The 20,035-nt window shown below is 43.3% G+C and overlaps 1 long non-coding RNA gene across 1 annotated transcript in view; it reads right to left on the reverse strand.

Moving 5' to 3' along the window:
- The window catches only part of LOC123499398, a 27,452-nt gene extending 9,918 nt beyond the window's left edge, over positions 1–17,534 (reverse strand). The window contains exons 1-2 of the long non-coding RNA XR_006672971.1: positions 17,257–17,534; positions 16,922–16,997 (exon numbers count right to left, since the gene is read on the reverse strand). This is a non-coding gene — a long non-coding RNA (uncharacterized LOC123499398). The remainder of the gene's footprint in view (positions 1–16,921; positions 16,998–17,256) is intronic.
- Positions 17,535–20,035: the final 2,501 nt, after the last annotated feature.

The raw sequence follows: 20,035 nt of genomic DNA on the forward strand, positions 1-20,035 counted from the left end.
ATTCTCGGTTACATATACATGAAGTGTTATTCTCCCGTGCGCTGTGATGGGATTTTGAGCCGAGCTGTTATTACAATGGGAACACGGGCTGGTATCGGCGAGGCGAGGCGCGGGAGTGTTTGGCAGTCGAGTGGTTTCGAGCTGCCATCTTGTCCCTAACTGTTACACAACCTTTCCTTTCCACGTCACCACCGCCTGACAGGGATAGATTACTCTGGGGAAAAGTGTGTTACGTGTCACGCATCTTTTCAGTATCTTTCTTCAAGTCTCTCCCAAGATTTGAAGGAGACAAAAGTGCAGTTTTCGTGGTAGTCATGTCATCATATTACACTGCAAAAGATAAGAAAAATGTGTTATGTGTGGCGCATCAGTTTCATTTCATTGTTTGAGTGTTTCCTAAGAACCTGAATGTGTAGTAAAAATGTCGTTGTTTACTTTCTTTGGCACATTACACTATAAGAGAAAATACAATTAACCCCTTCAGTACTGGGACGCATTTTTACCTTGAATTTTGGGTATGATTAGACAATTTTATTTAAATTAGGAGTTTAAAAAGAGTAATGGCCAGTGTTCACTCTTCTATTCCCTACATAAGTTTCTGAACGTATGAAAAATCACCAGATAGTAAATAGAAAGAAAATAAAACACGTCATACCACTGAAAGGGTTAAGCTTCAGTTTCATGTCATTTTTAAAGATCTTAATATCACTTAGTATAGTCATCGCGCTTTATATCCATCAGGTAATCAGTTTCCAGACATCAAACACACGCCACGTACAGTACAGCATCCCATTAGTAAATACTGGTATAGCTCTCGCTGCATCACCAGGCGTTACGTATTAGCAAGCCCACGCACCCTGAACATCCTTCCCAGTAGCGTACCCTAGTTTGCGATTCCTCCCTTACATGGGCCAACTTTGTCCCTTCAAGCACTACAATTAAAAGAATGCAGCTGCCATTCCTCTCCGCTCCCTCGCCTCCCTCTTCTCTCCCTCTCTCTCACTGAGCAAAGACAAAATGCGTTAATTCGTCTCTTTTCCCTCAGCTGCCCCTCGTTACATTTTCCTGTTCCGTTTTCTGTGCGTGTATCACTTTTAGGTCGTTTTCTACACGTGTTTATTTATTTTCTATATGTGTTATACTTAATTGAAATGATGCTGATGATTATTAACTTACTGTCATGTTTATTTGGTTCATTCAAGTAGCGGTTTTGTTGTTTTTCTTTTTTTCATATTATACCGTCCTTTGCTCTCCCACATACACACACTACACACGCGAACACAAACACACACACACACACACACACGCCCGGTAGCTTAGTGGTTAGAGCGCTGGCTTCACAAGCCAGAGGACCAGGATTCGATTCCCTGGCCGGGTGGAGATATTTGGGTGTGTCTCCTTTCACGTGTAGCCCCTGTTCACCTAGCAGTGAGTAGGTACGGGATGTAAATCGAGGTTTTGTGACCTTGTTGTCCCGGTGTGTGATGTGTGCCTGGTCTCAGGCCTATCCGAAGATCGGAAATAATGAGCTCTGAGCTCGATCCGTAGGGTAACGTCTGGCTGTCTCGTCAGAGACTGCAGCAGATCAAACAAACAGTGAAACACACACACACACGTCCACTTTAACCTCAATCCTCTCACTCATTTTTCCATCACGTCCACACTCTTTCTAGGAAACGCAAATAATCGACGTGATTCCTCCCTTTTTCCAGACCTAATCATCCTCTCGCTTCCACTTGCCCTCAGCACCTCAATTCCACCGTGTTTCCTGCCTCACCTCTTCCCTTTCAGCCTACACACTCTACCTGGTTTATACTTTCTGATCCGCGCCATTTCCCAGAACTCCCTATTACTACTATTTGTTTTTCTTCTTGGGATTTGCTCGCCTTCTCACCTTTCCTACCTAACAAGCCTTTCAACCGTTAATCGGCTCCCTTTTACACGTTTCTCAACCAGTGTACTTGTATTTCATGTATATTCCTAGAATAACAGTCTTATTCTCTCCCTACCTTCCTGAACTTCCTCAACCTCTAGAACACTTTTCCAGCTCTTTCTTTAACCTCGGTGTTCATTCTTACCTCTCTCTAGTCCCTCCCGCCCTTGATCTGCTCTCCAGCGCCGCTCCATGCAGCAGACGAGCCTCCAGAGCGTGAAACTCCATCCCCATTCTCCGTTTTTCAATGGACACTAAACTCACAATCGTCACTCGCCGCTCGCACCCGCAGAAATTGTCCCCCATTGTCGCCAAAATACTGCAACTGCTAAAAAGGACGGAACGGGAGGACGGGAAGCAGAAAATCGGCCGTGACTCTTTGGGTTCATGACGTCAGTTACACTTGAAAACTCAGATCAGACACGAACGTATGAACAGCAACATGAAGGAATGGCTGGTGCTCTCCAGTCTAATGTTATGCTCCCCTGGTAAAGTTGTGAAGGGTGAAGATGAGTGAATGACTGGATGAGTAAGTGATTGGATGATTGGATTACTGGATGACCATGAATGGATGCCTCTGTGAATGCATGACTGACCTGATGCCTGGCTGACTGCATGACTGGAAACCTTTGTTCTGTCCCTGCGATAATGTCAGTTTCTCTACAGCCTCACTTTATTTCCCTGTGCAAAACACACAGAAGCTGAGCAGATGACCGAATGGCTACTGGATAACTGGAAGCCTTTTCTATACCCCTTCATCTCCTCTTTGCTTTTCCGTCTTTCCCTCGCCTCTACACCTTACGTTACTTCAAGCTGAACCTGAAGCGAAATAATTTATGAAGAAAAATATTGAGAGGGTAAAAAAGAAATGTTTTATCGTGTAGTGGAAAATTTCGCAAATATATTTTTTTTCTATGGAGAATATGGAATGACATTTCTCATTCTGACTGACTTGATGGACATTCAGAAAAAAAAAATATGGTTTAAAGTAAGGGAATAAATGTGTTCTTTTAATCATCGAATTTTTTTTTTCTCCGTCTTTCTCCCTTCTACCTTCCTCTTCCTTTTTTTCTCTCTTTTCTTCTCTCCAAGTTATCAGTTCCTTCATTAGTGTTCATCCTTCGAGAGAGAGAGAGAGAGAGAGAGAGAGAGAGAGAGAGAGAGAGAGAGAGAGAGAGAGAGAGCATTAATTAGCAAGAACGGGCAGTGTAATAAAGCGAGAGGGACACGTGCGAGATGCCTGACTCACTCTCACTCTCTCACTCTCTCTCTCTCTCTCTCTCTCTCTCTCTCTCGCTTCGTCGACGTGAAACTGAATCATGTGTCACCGGACAAATGAGTGCACTGATACGGAACACACACACACACACACACACACGGAAATGAAAACTAGTACTAAAAAAAATTACTACTGTAGAAAGTGAACATGGAAAAACTAGTAACGTAAGAGATCAATTTGCCTGATTACTCTGTGTGTGTGTGTGTGTGTGTGTGTGTGTGTGTGTGTGTGTGTGTGTGTGTGTGTGTGTGTGTGTGTGTGTGTGTGTGTGTGTGTGTGTGTGTGTGTGTGTGTGTGTGTGTGTGTGTGTGTGTGTGTGTGTGTGTGTGTGTGTGTGTGTGTAGGTGCATCAGATTATGAAATACGTTTAGGAGTTATAATTAGCTTCGATCTTAGTTAAAAAAAAAAAATGTAATGCAAAGAGGCTTCAAAAAAAGGCAAAAAGGGATTTAGGATTAATTTCCAGGAGTGTTAAAAGCAAACGTCCAGAAGTTTAATCAATATCAGGAATTATATTTGGCGTTGACCAGACCACATCTAGATTATGCAGAGTAGTTCTGGTCCCCATATAGGAAGGGTGTAGGTCTATTAGAATCAGTGCAGAGGATGATGTCTAAAAAGATACAGGGGATGAGGGATATTGCCTACGAAGAGATTGAAGAAACTTAATTTGCATTCCTTAGAGAGACGTAGGTCAAGAGGGAACCTGATATAATTAGTTAAGTGGTATAGGGTGTTATAACAAAGGGGACATGAGCAAAGTTCTTAGGATCAGTAGCCAGGATAGAACCAAAAACAATGGGTTTAAACTTAAGAAATTCAGGTTTAGGAAAGTAATGGGAAGGAGCTAGACCTCTAACAGCGTGGTTGACGAATGGAACGGACTCAGTATTCATGTTGTTAATGCTGAGTTAATAAGAAGCTTTAGAAAAAAATTTGATGATTTTATGGATGGGATTAGTACATGGAGTTAAGTAGCTTTGCTCATACAAGGACTGCTACGTGTAGGCCTGACAGCCACTTACAGCTTGCCTTATTTTCTTATGTCCTTATGTTCTTTAACCTAAATAACAAACAAATACGTAACTGTGAACGTTTAGAGCCATTTTACATCTACATTTTTATCTGTCTCCTCTCCATCATATTAATACTACTGAGGCTGCAATGAGCAAATATAATTCCGCTCCTGGCTGTATCTCAAAGGCTTAATTACATGGACGATATTTTTACTCCTACTCACCTAGAACCAAGCTCTTAATTACGGGATTGACTTGCTGAGAGGCAGTGCAGTGATGGACGTTACGTTAATTTGCCTCAAGTCCAATTCATAGTCAGAGAATATAGGGAATGAGTTGAGTAAGATTTCCAGTGCGTTTGGTAGTCACTGAGGTAAACATAGGTCACTTAAACACTTAAGTACGTAAATGAAAAACTGTAACTTAAATTATACTCTCTAATGTTCTTACAATAGTCTCGACCTACATTCAAAAGGCTTTAGTTGAAAATACAATGTTTTTTTTAGGGATTATTCAAAGTTTTCTTCATTAATAACAGGAGAAACACTTGATAACCCAGAAAAAGAGAGAAAGAGAGAGAGAGAGAGAGAGAGAGAGAGAGAGAGAGAGAGAGAGAGAGAGAGAGAGAGAGAGAGAGAGAGAGAGAGAGAGAGAGAGAGAGAGAGAGAGGGTCCGACCACCACGCAAGGGGAACAAAAGGAGCAATAAAGCGCTAATGACCACCGGGAGCAAAAACAATTACCTGGGAAAAAAGGAGGGAAAGAGAAAAGATTGCTAAGGAGTAGAGATTTTTTTTCTGTGTTGCAGGTGACAGGTAATGAAGCATCTTCCGTAATTACCTGTTCGCCGCACTCACCTGGTCACCTAATTAAGGCCTCTCTGTGTGTTACGTGGCGGCGTTGCGTGTGTGTGTGTGTGTGTGCTTGTGAGTTTGTGTGCTTGTAAGTTTGTCTGTGTGTGTGTGTGTGTGTGTGTGTGTGTGTGTGTGTGTGTGTGTGTGTGTGTGTGTGTGTGTGTGTGTGTGTGTGTGTGTGTGTGTGTGTGTGTGTGTGTGTGTGTGTGTGTGTGTGTGTGTGTGTGCTTGTGTTTGTGTGGGTGTGCTTATGTTTCTTTCTCCTCCTACTCTTACTCCTCCTTCTCATCATTATCCTCCTCCTCCTCCTCCTCCTCCTCCTCCTCATCATCATCATCATATCATCACTATTGTTTTCATTTTCATCACCATCATTATCATCTTCATCCTCATCACCATCACTCCCATCATCATTATCATCACCATCATCACCATCATCATCACCATCACTCTCGTCACCATCCTCGCGGGGTCATCACCATTCATTCTCGTCCTCCTGGCAGTGATGACCCAAATGACTAGAGTGAGGAATGGCCTTCACTCGCGGCCATTATCATCATTAATACCATCAGCATCATTATCATCACCTGCAAGCATCACCATTATCATCATTATCAAATATCTCATTTTTATCACCTTCTTTGTTACTGTTCCCCACAAAAAATACCACCACCATCACCACCACCGCCATCACCATCATCACCACCACCATCACCATCATCATCACCACCACCACTATCATCGTAATCATCAGTTCTTCATTATCATTCTTTGCTCTTCGGCGAAACTTTACAACACAATCTTATCTACCAAAGAAAGAAGGAAGGGAAGAAAGAAGAGAAGGAAGAGGAAGAGGAGGAGGAGGAGGAGGAGGAGGAGGAGGAGGAGGAGGAGGAGATGGAGTAGGACAAGATGTTGGTAATTAGATTGCAATAGAGGCTATTGATTAGGTGGGGTGATTAGGGCCATGAGAGAGAGAGAGAGAGAGAGAGAGAGAGAGAGAGAGAGAGAGAGAGAGAGAGAGAGAGAATACCTTTTTTTTATTCCTTCTCTTAATTCCTTTCTCCTATTACTCTTGCATCCTTCCGTTTCTTTCCCTATCCATTACTTCTTTCCTTTCCTAATTCTTATCATTTTTTATTCACTACATTGCTTTCTTCCCTTTCCTCTCCTTCCTTTCCAAAACCTTCCCTCCTTTTCCCTATTTCCTTCACTTTTACTCCTATTTCATCCATCCTTTATTTTAGTCCTCAATTACTCCTAACTCCTTCCCTTTTACATTATTCATTACCCCTTATTTCCCTTCCCTGATCTCCCTTCTCACTCCACCTCTGTCCTTCGCCTTTTACTCCCTCCCCTTACTCCTTCCCCGTTTCCCCGTTAACTCTATCCCTAACCCCTTTCCCCTTTGAGCTCCTTCCGCGGCGCACCGTGAGTCACATCCCACACACTACCACGTATAAGATTCAAGGGTCGTTACGTCAAAGCAAGATCTTAACCGTTGTGTTGACAGGAAGGTCGAGAGGCGCAACCCACCTAGGCCGGGAGGGTGATAGGTGCGCGAGACAGGTAATTACATTGTTTCACCTGTGCTACGTCATCGGTGGCGCCCAATATGACGCTCAGGTAATGGAGCATCGTCAAACAAGTCTCAGTGCTCTAGGTTCCCAATTCCTGCTTCGTGTCTGATGTATCGTAAGCGTTCGAAACTACCCACTCAGCCTCCTTCTAGCTTCTACCCGCCGCCTCCTTCCTTCTACATGTGCCCCTCCTTCTCCTGATCTTCGTTGTTTCTACCTTCTGATCTTTGCTATTCTTTCATTCTCCCTTTCATGTCTTCGTTTGTCTTACCTTTTGATCCTTCCTTCAAACCTAACCTAATCAAAACTCCTTCCTGCTTCCTTCTCCTTCCTTCTACGTGTTGTGTCCCTCCTTCTCCTGATCTTCTTTGTGTCTACCTTCTGATCTTTGCTATTCTTTCATTCTCCCTTTCATGTCTTCGTTTGTCTTACCTTTTGATCCTTTCTCCTAACCTAACCTAATCTAACCTCCCTCCAGCTTCCTTCTTCCTTCTACGTGTTGTGTTCCTCCTTCTCCTGGTCTTTGTTGTTCCTTCCTTCTGGTCCTTATTTCTTCATCCTCCCCCTTCACATCTTCGTGTTTGTTAATTTTCTTTTCTCCTTGTTCTACTTTTCATTTCTACCTCTTTTTCTTTCTTTCCATCTCCCTCGTTCTCCTTTTTCTTTGTTTTTGTTTTCTTTACTCCTGTTTTTTTTCTCCATTTGTTTATCTTTCTATTCCTGAGCCTTCTTTATCCTTCTTTTTCCTTCCTTTTCATCCTCGTCCTTCTCCTCCACTTTCTCCTGAATACTCCTTCCTCTCACTTTTCCTCCTCTTTCATATCAATTATCTCTACATCCTCTTTTTCCTCCTCTTTCTTTCCTCCTTCGTTTGCAATCTCTCTTACCCCCTCTTGATAATTTTCTCCTCTCATCTAATCCCCCTCCTCCTTTTTCTCCTCCACCATAAGCAAAACAATTTCAATAACACGAGACCATTTTGAAATAATCGTAGAAAAATTCTCCCCAATATTCTCAGCAACAGGATGCTCTAGTATGGGTGATTAATTCTCTCTCCCGTGTAGGCTTACTTGACATTCTAATTATAAGGTGGTTGAAAAATAAGTCATAGGGAAATAAGATAAGGTAAGAGTAATTGCAGGTAAAAGATGATGCCGCATGAAGAGAGAACAGGTTAGTGGTTGATAACTGATGAATGGCAGGAAATAAACGGAAAGATTGAATAGTAAGATGATAGAAGGTAATAAAATGAGATAGCATGATGAGAGTCAATCCATGCGAAAGGAACAGCTGATTCATAGGAAGTGAGTTAATAGTTAAAAAGATAGAAACAACACAATACACAATAACAAAAACAGCAACAAAACAACAACAAATCACACCCCAAAAAAATCCACCTTGAAAAAAAAAAAAACAAGCTTAAAACATTCCGTGACATTAATTCCACAGCTACGTGAAAACAACAACAAATTAATAAGGAGCCAGTGAACAGTTAAGCAGGGTAATATCGCCGTCACCTTGCCAATAGTGCAGTGGTGTGCCCAGGTAACGCGGCACGCTCATAGATGGCGTTGCAATTGATGGATTTCGACAGTGGGGTGCTTTCAGGAATCTTAGTTATTTATGTCATACGCAGGCCTTAATATTGGAAGCAGAGAAGAAGGGAAGGTGGGAGGAGGAGGAGGGTGTCACGGAGGAGGAGGTGAGGGTGGGTGAGGGGTTGATGAGAGAATAGGAGGAAGGAAAGGAGGAGGGAAGGAGGCTGAAGAGAATGGGCTGAATGATGAAGGTAAGCAGGAGGAAGAAGAGGAAGAAGAGGAGCAGACATGATTGAGAGAACAGAAAGGAAAGGAAGCAAGGCACACACAGGAAGCATTTGGCGATAAGTAAGCAGGAGGAGGAAGAGAAGAACGAAGAGCAGGAGAAGCAGGAAGAGGAGTAAGAGGAGGGAAGACATACAGCCGGCTCGTGTGATCTATGTTTGCACTCCGCCCAACGAACAGTATCCAGTGCAGCTTAACTCGTCTCCCGGCGTGCCCAGTGTCTGTCACGGCAAGCCAGCGAGCCTTCACGCCGCTGTGTTTGTGTCACTGCCTAGCCTTGGGAAGAGCTGGGACACACACACACACACACACACACACACACATGCTCCTGGTACACACACAAGCTAGATCTTTGCCAGACAACATATATATCCTTATTACGAGAGAGAGAGAGAGAGAGAGAGAGAGAGAGAGAGAGAGAGAGAGAGAGAGAGAGAGAGAGAGAGAGAGAGAGAGAGAATGTAGCCAAGCAGCGTTTTTGAAGCTCCCTAAAAGCACCACACACATAATTAGGTTAATTTAAATATTTTTTTCCCCACGCCTCACCTTGCAAGGATTTGGTAATTGCAATGCGAATTAACTTCATGTATTATGACTTTTTTCTTTCCCCATTTGCGCCTCAACCTGCTGTAACGATTGTAATGCCTCTGTTCTCTGTCCTTTTTCATGTGTCTGTCTCTGTTCGTGTGTGTGTTTTGCCTGTCTCTGTCCGCACCATTCTATATAATCTCTACACGAGTAAATACATGATAATATTATAAGCGTTGATGTTGAAATGCAGTGTACTAAATTCACAGGTATTTCATCATGTTTGCTGACATATAATGTTGTGACTTGTATTGAAAACCTCTCTGTCTGTCTGTCTGTCTGTTTGTTTATCTGTCTCTGTCTATCTGTCTATCTGTCTATCTGTCTGTCTCTTTGTCGTTCTGTCGTTCTGTCGTTTTGTCTGTCTGTCGTTCTCTCTCTCTCTCTCTCTCTCTCTCTCTCTCTCTCTCTCTCTCTCTCTCTCTCTCTCTCTATCTATCTATCTATCTATCTATCTATCTTTTTTATGTTAGAGAAGACTGGCCAAGGGCAATATACGTAAAACGAGAAAAAAGCCCCACTTAGTTGCCAGATCCCTTGTACGTCGGAGAGAGAGAGAGAGAGAGAGAGAGAGAGAGAGAGAGAGAGAGAGAGAAAGTTAACAAAAAATAAGGTATAAATGTCTTGAAACCTCCCTCATAAACGAAGTCAATTCATAAGAAGTTGGAAATAGAGAAGCAGGGAGGGAGTTCCAGAACTTACACTTATCCATCTATCTATTTATCCATCTATCTATCTATCTGACCCATCATCCCATTCCCCTATTCTGTACAACGGCCTTTAAACTCAACAATTAGCAACATAACAATGAACGAGATAATGACCGCCAGCGATGCACAATGACACGCACACAACACCAACACCAACACCAACACCAACACCAACACCAACACCAACAATAAGGACAACAGCACAACAAAAACATCAATCAAAAAAATCCACCAGCACACCTGATCGTATGTAACAATGGCCATTTATCACAATCATCGTAATCATCACCATTATAATGCTATTTTTTAATAATATAACACCGTAACTCGCATACCCTCCTGCGTTTGTATCTCTCTCTCTCTCTCTCTCTCTCTCTCTCTCTCTCTCTCTCTCTCTCTCTCTCTCTCTCTCTCTCTCTCTCTCTCTCTCTCTCTCTCTCTCTCTGGTCCCGCCTCGTCCATCATAATGTAATGAATTCGTGAAATGGGACGAATTAAATGAGGCAGCCAATGTGATTCAGTGCGGATCTACCTTAATTATTTCCAGTCGTCATAGAGTTTAGGGGGATTATATGTGACGGAGGGAGTGTCACGCGCCGCGCCGAGGGAACGCTAAGAGTGCTGACAGGTCTGGTGTGGTGGTGGTGGTGGTGCTGGTGGTGGTGGGAATGTTTGTTTTTGTTTGGGCAAGTGGTGGTGCAGTGGTGGTGGTTTTGTTAGGTGCTGTGGTGAGGTTAGTGGTTATGGTAGTTTTTTAAGTAGTATGAGTGGGGATGCATTAGTTGTGATAGTAGTAGTAGTAGTAGTAGTAGTAGTAGTAGTAGTAGTAGTAGTAGTTGTTGTTGTTATTATTGTTGTTGTAGAAGTAGTGGTGGTGGTCGCGATGGTAGACAAGTTGTAGTAGTAGTAGTAGTAGTAGTAGTAGTAGTAGTAGTAGTAGTAGTAGTAGTAGTGGTAGTAGTGGTGGTGGTGGTAGTAGTAGTAGTAGTAGTAGTAGTAGTAGTAGTAGTAATAGTAGTTGTAGTAATAGTAGCAATTGTAGTAGTAGTAGTAGTAGTAGTAGTAGTAGTAGTAGTAGTTTGAATTTAGTATGCTTAGTAAAATTTACTAAACATCAAAAATAGAAGATGGATTAATTATTCTGAATGAGTAGTCATAGTAGTAGCAATATCAATAGTAGTAGTAGTAGTAGTAGTAGTAGTAGTAGTAGTAGTAACAGCAACACCACCAACAGCAACATAAGTGGAAGCAGCACCAACAACAAGAACACCAACATTACCAGCAGCATAAAACAACACCAATGAATGAAAATATAAAAGAAAACTATCATACCAACACAAAAAAACAACAACATGAGCTACCGTCACTCACCAGCAGCAGCAGCAGAAACAGTACCCAGTCACAGTAGCAGCCATAGTAGCAGGAATAGACGTAGCAGTGGCAGCAGCAGCAGCAGTACAATTAGCAGCCCCACGCACCTGAATGTTCTCGTAAAACCCATCATGAACAGATTTGCCGGCAAGTCCCTTTTCCCTCTTCAACAACAACAGCAAATCTAACTTTACCTCTTACGGGGAAAAAAAGTTCAGAGAGAGAGAGAGAGAGAGAGAGAGGACTAGTACATGAATACGAACAAACACATCGAGAGCGAGAGCGAGAGAGAGAGGAGAGTTTCCTTTGTCCTTACATAATTTCCGTGTGTGTGTGTGTGTGTGTGTGTGTGTGTGTGTGTGTGTGTGTGTGTGTGTGTGTCTCTCTCTCTCTCTCTCTCTCTCTCTCTCTCTCTCTCTCTCTCTCTCTCTCTCCTCAACTCTCACCCTTCTCACTTGGACTTAATTGAAACTTGAGGGGGAAGCGGAACGGCGCAAAGGAAACCAGAGCGTCCCCCCTTAAAGAGACCGGAGAAAACGGGAAGAGGGAAGATCAGCCAAGATTTTAATTTTGCCAAACGCGAGAACCTGACGATTAGGGGGGAAACACGACGCTGCAGGAAGACTAGGGGCGCACGAAGACGATGCAGAAGGGAAGCAAAAACCTCTTAAAGCAGGTGACACAAGACAGAGAAGGAAGCGAAGGAAGGGAAGAAAATGGAAGAAAATGAGATGATTTGACGTGTGTGTGTGTGTGTGTGTGTGTGTGTGTGTGTGTGTGTGTGTGTGTGTGTGTGTGTGTGTGTGTGTGTGTGTGTGTGTGTGTGTGTGTGTGTGTGTGTGTGTGTGTGTGTGTGTGTAGAAGACTCGTTTATTAAGTTGATGAGTGAAATGTTCTGGTAAAAGCAGGTGACAAAACACTGAGAAAAGAGAAGAAGGTGAACTTAATGAGAGGAATAAAAGAAATTACCTGAAAATTTAACCAAAGTGTGTAAAAAGGGTTCTTGATGAGTGCAATATTCAGGTTAACACAGGTGACAAAGACAGAGCAAGAGAAAACGAACGAAACTAAGAAAACGGCGGAATATAACAGAAGAGTCGACTTGAGTGCGAAGAGAAAGTATTTTATGAGCGAGATATTCCGCTTGAACTTTGTAAACTGGAGGATATAAAGAAGGTTTGGGCGAGGGACTCAAGAGACGCAGGAGAGCAGCAGTAAAACAAGTAACAGCAGCAGGTGTGAGCGGGACGTGAGCGGCTGTAAACACGGAAATTTCCACCTGTAAGGCACAGCACTGAGGAAAATGCTTGGGGGCCAAAATAAAAGTGGCTGTAAAAAAAACACGAGAATGGAGCAGTGAAATAATGGTAAACTCTTGGCACTGGCTTAGCATAAAGGCTTCCTGGCTACTGCTGGAGGTACTTGCAACCCTCCTTGGCTATTTTAATGCAAGGTGTTTAACTCTCAATGAAGGGTTCAAATAGTGTATATACAAGCCCTATTGGTGATTAATATTGCTGGAGACTGGGTATTGTGTTGCAGAGTATTAAGATTAAGTTAGATTATTAGCTCCTTCAGTACCGAGACGCATTTTTACCTTGAGATGTGTGAACGATTAGACGGTTTCGTTTACATAAAAAAAGATCTATGGAGGTCAGAAGATTAATGGCCAGAGTCTTCACTATTTGAATCCCCACAAGTTTATGAAGCTGTATGAAATCACCAAATAGCAACCAGACTGAATAAGAAAACGAGGTATGGTACCGAAGGGGTTGAAGAGAGTTTGAAATAAGATAAAAAGTACATAAGGACAAAAAAACACACAAAGAAAACACGTATCACAATAAAACAAAAAGAAAAAAAATTTAATAGTAACACTTGGCAAAATAACAAGAAACATAACATTAAAGAAAACAAACACAAGCTGATTATACAAATCACACACACACACACACACACACACACACACACACACACACACACGAAAATAGACACATCAGAACACAAATATTTGAATTTTACCCGCAGCAGCAACACGGTGAAGCATATCAAGCCCAGGTATTTTAATTAAGGAGAGTTTCACCTGGCCACACCTGTCTGATGCATTTCTCACGCCTACATTGTCCCCCAGATCACTAATTTACCTCACGCCAGGATGATGTGGCAGGGGAGGGACAGAGGAGCAAGAAGAGGAGGAGAAGGAGGAGGAAGAGGAGGAAGAGGAGGAGGAGGAGGAGGAGGAGGAGTGGAAGGGGAAAAGGACGAAGACGAGGAGGAAGATGAAAAGAGACGACAGGAGGGAGAGAGAGAGAGAGAGAGAGAGAGAGAGAGAGAGAGAGAGAGAGAGAGAGAGAGAATGTCTGGAAATTAATATGCTGGTATGTTGAATGAAGCTGTTTCAGACACACACACACACACACACACACACACACACACACACACACACACACGCACACACACACACACGAATATGCCAAACTCACTCGCACATTCTGTGGTTGAGAAGATTCCTCGTATGAAAGCAAAAGTATTCTCTCTCTCTCTCTCTCTCTCTCTCTCTCTCTCTCTCTCTCTCTCTCTCTGGAAACTCTCTCTCTGGAAATGAAAATGATGTTAGATGAAATAGAATCTGAGAGAGAGAGAGAGAGAGAGAGAGAGAGAGAGAGAGAGAGAGAGAGAGAGAGAGAGAGAGAGAGAGAGAGAGAGAGAGAGAGAGAGAGAGACTGAACTAAGGATAATATTAGGTAAGCAAGGGAGGAAAATGTTTGCCAATTTAGAGGAAAAACTTATGCAAATTGAAACACTACCACTAAGAGGGAACGACAGTGGGGGGAGAATTACACACACACACACACACACACACACACACACACACACACACACACACACAGAACCACAAAACCACCCAAACACCACCAAGACTCTCAACGCCCAACAAAAATCAACAAAACCACAAAAAAGGGAGAAAAAAATCAAGTCAGCAATTCCATCCACCGCAGCCAGGCATCCTAACACGGGCCAGCTGCGCAGCGAGTGGTTGTCGGAGGGTGTTCGCAGCGCAAGGACAAACAAGGAATGAATAATGGGAAACGAAGGCTTTTAGTGTCCATTACAGACTCACGCGGCGGAGGCACACGGAAGATGGAGAGAGAGAGAGAGAGAGAGAGAGAGAGAGAGAGAGATGGGGGGACGAGGGAGGAGCATAAGATGGAAGAGAAGGTAGGAGAGAAGGTTAGTAAAGAAATTTCAGCCAGAGAGAGAGAGAGAGAGAGAGAGAGAGAGAGAGAGACGATAAGCGACTAAGATGCGAGAAAACGACACCAGATAAGAGAAGGAGGGACGGAGGAGAACTGCAGAAGGCGAAGATGGAAGAGGAAGGAAGGAGGAGGAGGAGGAGGAGGAGGAGGAGGAGGAGGAAAACTGAGAAGGAGGAAAATCTGATACCACTCCTCCTCTTTTCCTTATTCCTTACCCAAACTCCCTCCTCCTCCTCCTCCTCCTCCCAGAAAGGTGGATCAGTCTGTGGGTTGCTAATGCATAGATGGGAGGAGAGGGGAGGATGGAAGAGGGGAGGATGGGAAGAGGGGAAGGGAGGAAGGAAGGAAGAGGAAAGAGAAGGGTAGGAGAGGAAGTGAAGTCTCTGGTGAAATAAAAGAAGGAAGGAAGTGAGAGGAGGAGGAGGAAATGGAAGAGGAAAAGGATGAGGAAGAGGAAGAGGAAGGGGAAGAGGAGGAAGAGGAAGAAAAGAATGAGGAAAAGGAAGTTAATGAGTGAGGAATTACCAGGAAGTGGTCACATATTGCCTTAGGTGTCTCTCTCTCTCTCTCTCTCTCTCTCTCTCTCTCTCTCTCTCTCTCTCTCTCTCTCTCTCTCTCTCTCTCTCTGTCAGTGAGAGGAAAATACCCAAAGTAATGAATAACAAGAATAATAATAATAATAATAATAATAATAATAATAATAATAATAATAATAATAATAATAATAACAACAATGGTAATAATAACATCAACTAATTAGACGAAAATATGGAAATAATGTCACCACCACTAATAATAATAATAATAATAATAATAATAATAATAATAATAATAACAATAATAATGATAAAACAAGAACAAGAACAAAAACAAAAACAAGAAGAAAATGAAGAAGAGAAGGAAAATAATATCGACTCGAATAACAAAAAGAAGAAAAACGAAAAAAATAAATAAAAACTATTCCGGTGATAAACATTTGGCGGAACAATACGGTGAGGCGATTAGGAGGGAGCAGAACACAGCTTATTTATTCCCGGTACCACAAACAGCTTCGTGTGTTCTCATCTCTGGGGAAATAAACGGAATGGAGGAGCTCGCTGTTGTCTATGGAATCCCAGTACCCCCTCTCTCTCTCTCTCTCTCTCTCTCTCTCTCTCTCTCTCTCTCTGAACATCTCCATTCTCTCACTTTTCCTCTCATTTCCTTATCTCTTATTCTTGTCTGTAGTCTCTCTCTCTCTCTTTCCTTCCTCCTTGCTCGTTTCCACCCTATCACATTCACTTCAATACTCTCTCTCTCTCTCTCTCTCTCTCTCTCTCTCTCTCTCTCTCTCTCTCTTAAAACACTCCAACGTCGCCTCATCTCGTTTCAAGAGCGATACATGATGCAATGCTACAGGGAATGGGATTGAATAGGCTTCTGGTCTCAGCTTAAACAGTTCAGGTTATCCATTCATCCCTGCCTTGGGTTACGGGGAATAAAAGCGCTACCTCTCTGGCTGAATGATCCATGGGCTATACAGGATCAAAATACGTACAGGAGATGAGGAGGAGGAGGAGGAAAGAGAGAATGAAGAGCAAAGGAGGTGGAGGAGAAGAGAGAGAGAAGAGAAGGGAAGTTGGAACCTTTTAGAAGAAATTAGAGAAAAAAAGATTTATATAAAAACGTAGAGATGATGATGATGATGATGAGGAGGAGGAGGAGGAGGAGGAGGAGGAGGAGGAGGAGGAGGAGGAGGAGGAGGAGGAGGAGAGAAGAGAAGAGGGGGAGAAGAGAGAGAAAGAAGAGACGACTTAGAACAGTTTGGATGAAATGAGAGGAAAGAAAAGTGAGATTTGCATACAGGAAAATAAGGTCAATTCTAGAACTCCTTACCTGCTTCTTTATTTCCATCTATTCTTTTGGCTAACTCTCCCGGACATGCACGGGTACTGGCACATAAGTAGGCCTGTTTTACTAACTCTTTCTCTTGTCTTTGGCCAGATTTTCTCTCATAGATAAAAAAAAATCAATAAACGGAGAGGAAGATAAGAAGAGAAGGGAAAGATGAGGGGAGGGTGTGAGAGAGAATGGAGGACACAGGGAGTATAAATGAATAAAAGGAGCTAGGAAGAGAGGAAGAAAGGCACAAAGGAAGGGAGAGGATGGTATTGGGGAGGAGAAGGTGAGGGAGTGAAGGAGAGAAAGCAGGGAGTAATGGAAGAACAGAGGAAAAAGAAAGAGATAAGAGGAGGAAGAGAGAGAAGGAAGAAAGGGATAGAGGAGGGGAGAGGGAGGTAATGGAAGAAGACGAGGGAAAGGAGTGAAGGAGAGAAGACAGGGAGTAATGGAGGAGAGGGAATAGAAATGGATAAGGAGACGGTGCGGAAAGAAAGGGAAGGAAGGGAGAGGGAGGTAAGGGGAGAAGAAAAGGGGATGGAGTAAAGAGAAGTAATGGAAGGACAGAGGAATTAGAAATGGATAACGTGGATGGAGAGAGGCAAGAAAAGGACAGAGGGATAGCGGACTTACTAGAATCGGCGCAATCTCCTGATTCGAATGCACTCGCGCAGATGGTTCGGTGAGTCGAGCTTGATTCGGTTCCGGTCTGTGAATGAAGCATGGTTATGGACGCTTCTGCCAGCCAAGCCTCCCTGCCTCTCCAACCTCAAAGATCATACAAGCTTTCATCTATCTTACTTTAAACATAACATCATTTATTTTCAGTTAAGAGGTGTAAAAATGTTTATATCTCACTACTATCGCCAAAAATGTTAAGTTCAAGGGGGTAAAGGCTTTGTTTTATCATTATCATAACCAAAACATCATCATCTTGAATTGAAAGGCGTAAAAAAGCAATAACTTACCTACATAGACTTGAATATCACCCAGACATTCCGAGTATAGTTCCTCTTCCTTCCTCCTCGCCGCCAGGAGCCACTAATTAGCCCGCTGAGAGAGAAAGACTTCGCGGAGCATGTCGGGTTTATTATTCCTTCAGTCAGGCTAACTCCACAACTCAATTAACTTGGAATCAAGACCGCTTCCTTTATACAGTACCGTGACACACTCCTCAGAGATTCCGCCGAGAGACGCGCCAGGAGGGAGCTTGCTGGTGGAGCCTCGGAGACGCCAGCACCTCACAACTACGTAAGTCTTTAGGATGAGGAACAATGAAAATAAACGCATGACATCCAGTAGGTAACAAGCGGAGGAGCAGGAGGGGGGATAGCCACCAGCCAGGGACGGATCACTGTTCTGTCCTCGGCTGGTATTCTGAAACACTTCTTTGCTTCACCTCCATTATTTCATAAACCTTTATTTAGATTTACACGATTTTTCTAAGGTGCTTCTTGCAGTTCTGTAGGCACTGTCAATATTTCTACTTTATTAACTATGGAAACACTCTTGTAAACCCCACTAATCATCTCCGTGGCCTTAAAAATCATGGTGAGAGAGGAAAGCGTTTCTGAATACAGGTCGAACGAAGCACCACAAGTATTCTTCCTCTTCCCCTAAGTATTGTTTAACTACTATTTCTGTTGTTACCTTCTCCGTATCATCCTCTCTTCCTTCCTCCGGCAATTTCCTTTCTTCCTCTTCCTACCCATCCATCCACCGTCTTCTCCACCTCTCCTCTCCCTCCCACCACTCCCGTCACTGCACTGATCATAGGAAGGATGGGATGAATCAAGCGGAGTAGATCATACCGGGGGAGATTCAATGCTTAATTCTGAAGGCACTACAACAAGTGGAGACCAGATTTTATTGCAACTGAATACATGTACACCAACTGACATTTCAACAAAAACTTAGGGGACTGAAATGATACGCAGAAATATGGAACAAACCATACAGCTAAACTACGGTGCTAAGAGTTTGTCTCCCTGCAGGCCGGCCGATGCTCCGCCTCCTGCTCGGCGCCCACACCACGCCCCTAGCACTGCCCGAAGCCACTCCAGATCCCAGACTCGCCCAGACATGAGTATAACGGTAGGGGTCACATTTCAGCCTTCCTCACTAAATATTTCAGTTTGTATCATTCGTGGCCTAGTGGAAATGACAAGTAGTAGAGAAAATACTCCAGTTAACGAGATCGGGGCCGGCATATAGGCGAGGAAGGGCAGCGTGTGATGGAAGTAAAACAGTGCGTGATCTGTGTGATGGATTAATAAAAGAAGCACATGACAGGCCGTTTGGCAGCAGCAGTGCGGCCATACGTGGAAGCAGGAAGGACGCAGCACTGGGAGCGTTATGAAATTGACTGACTGATGGAATGAAACCATTACGTCTGGCAGCGAGGCCCCGCAGCGTTCACATTATGCCTGCCGTCTCCGCATTTTTTCCCCATTTTTTACCTATTTTCACCTCACTGACCGTATGGCAAGCAGACACACAAGACACGTGATCAGGCCCTGGTTTAGGCATGATTCGTAACCTCTTTTGACTGATTCTTTCTGATCTTTTAGGGAGAATGCAATATCAGTGGGCATTTTTTTCTAATATAGTTTTTTTCACTTGGTATTTTTCCCTTTTACATAAAAAAAATACACTCTTGACACCCTCCTCTCATTACAATGTCTGGTATTCCTTCATTATGGTTCCCTTTCTACTGGTGTTACAACGTACTTCACTGGCCCTATGACACCCGTGCACACAAGGGCGGTGGTGAGGCGCTGGCATGGCATAATCAACACCCACTCTTTACGCTCTTGATTCTTTCCATTCATCACCTTGTACTCTCCTGAGCTCGTTCGCCAGTGAAGTCACCAGTCGGCGCTGCCAAAAATCACACATCAGACCCTAAAAACTATATGAGACTTGTTTAATCTTAGCATCTCTCCAACTAATGAGTGACACAGTGCGCATTACCATCCAATATGAACATGAAATAGAGGAGTGTGGTGTAAAATCATTGTCCTAGAGTCCACTGTACACTTTACGCTGTCATAGGTAATACAAATGGTGCAGGTCACACAAAGAGAGGAGAGTAGAAAACCAACAAATGATGATTCATGTACCTATATTAAATAACGAAAGAACTAACTTTTTTTTTTTACACTGATGGTGATAATAACGGTGACTAACTTCCCATGACCCCATCCTCCACCACCACCACTACCACCACCACCGATGCTACAATCACCGCCACCACTGCTGTCTGCATCATGCGAAGCGCAGTCTGCTGTATACAAATGGTCGCCAAATCCACGGCCTTATTATTGCTAACGGTGGCGCGGTGATCACTGGGCGGCGGAGATATACAGGCTAGGTGGCGATGACCTTTTCCTGCGTAATGCAAGCAGATGTGCAAGTTGTAGAGGGACCATTGCGTTATTGCACTATATTCCAACTCCAATCTCATCCTGTGTACTATCTCTCTCTCTCTCTCTCTCTCTCTCTCTCTCTCTCTCTCTCTCTCTCTCTCTCTCTCTCTCTCTCTGGATGTCACAAGGAAAGAGAAACAACTATTTTCCTGTCACTAGTACAGTACAAAATCATTCCATCTATGTCCCTCACCCTCTCGGAACGTGAATGGACACTTTTCTTTGCCTCCTTTTAACCCCTTCAGTACCATGGCGCGTTTCTGGTCAATACTTGGTGATTTTATACAGCTTCAGAGACTTGTGTAGAGATTAGAATAGT

The sequence above is a fragment of the Portunus trituberculatus genome, chromosome 49 (genome assembly GCF_017591435.1).
Source record: "Portunus trituberculatus isolate SZX2019 chromosome 49, ASM1759143v1, whole genome shotgun sequence".
Classification (NCBI taxonomy): domain Eukaryota; kingdom Metazoa; phylum Arthropoda; class Malacostraca; order Decapoda; family Portunidae; genus Portunus; species Portunus trituberculatus.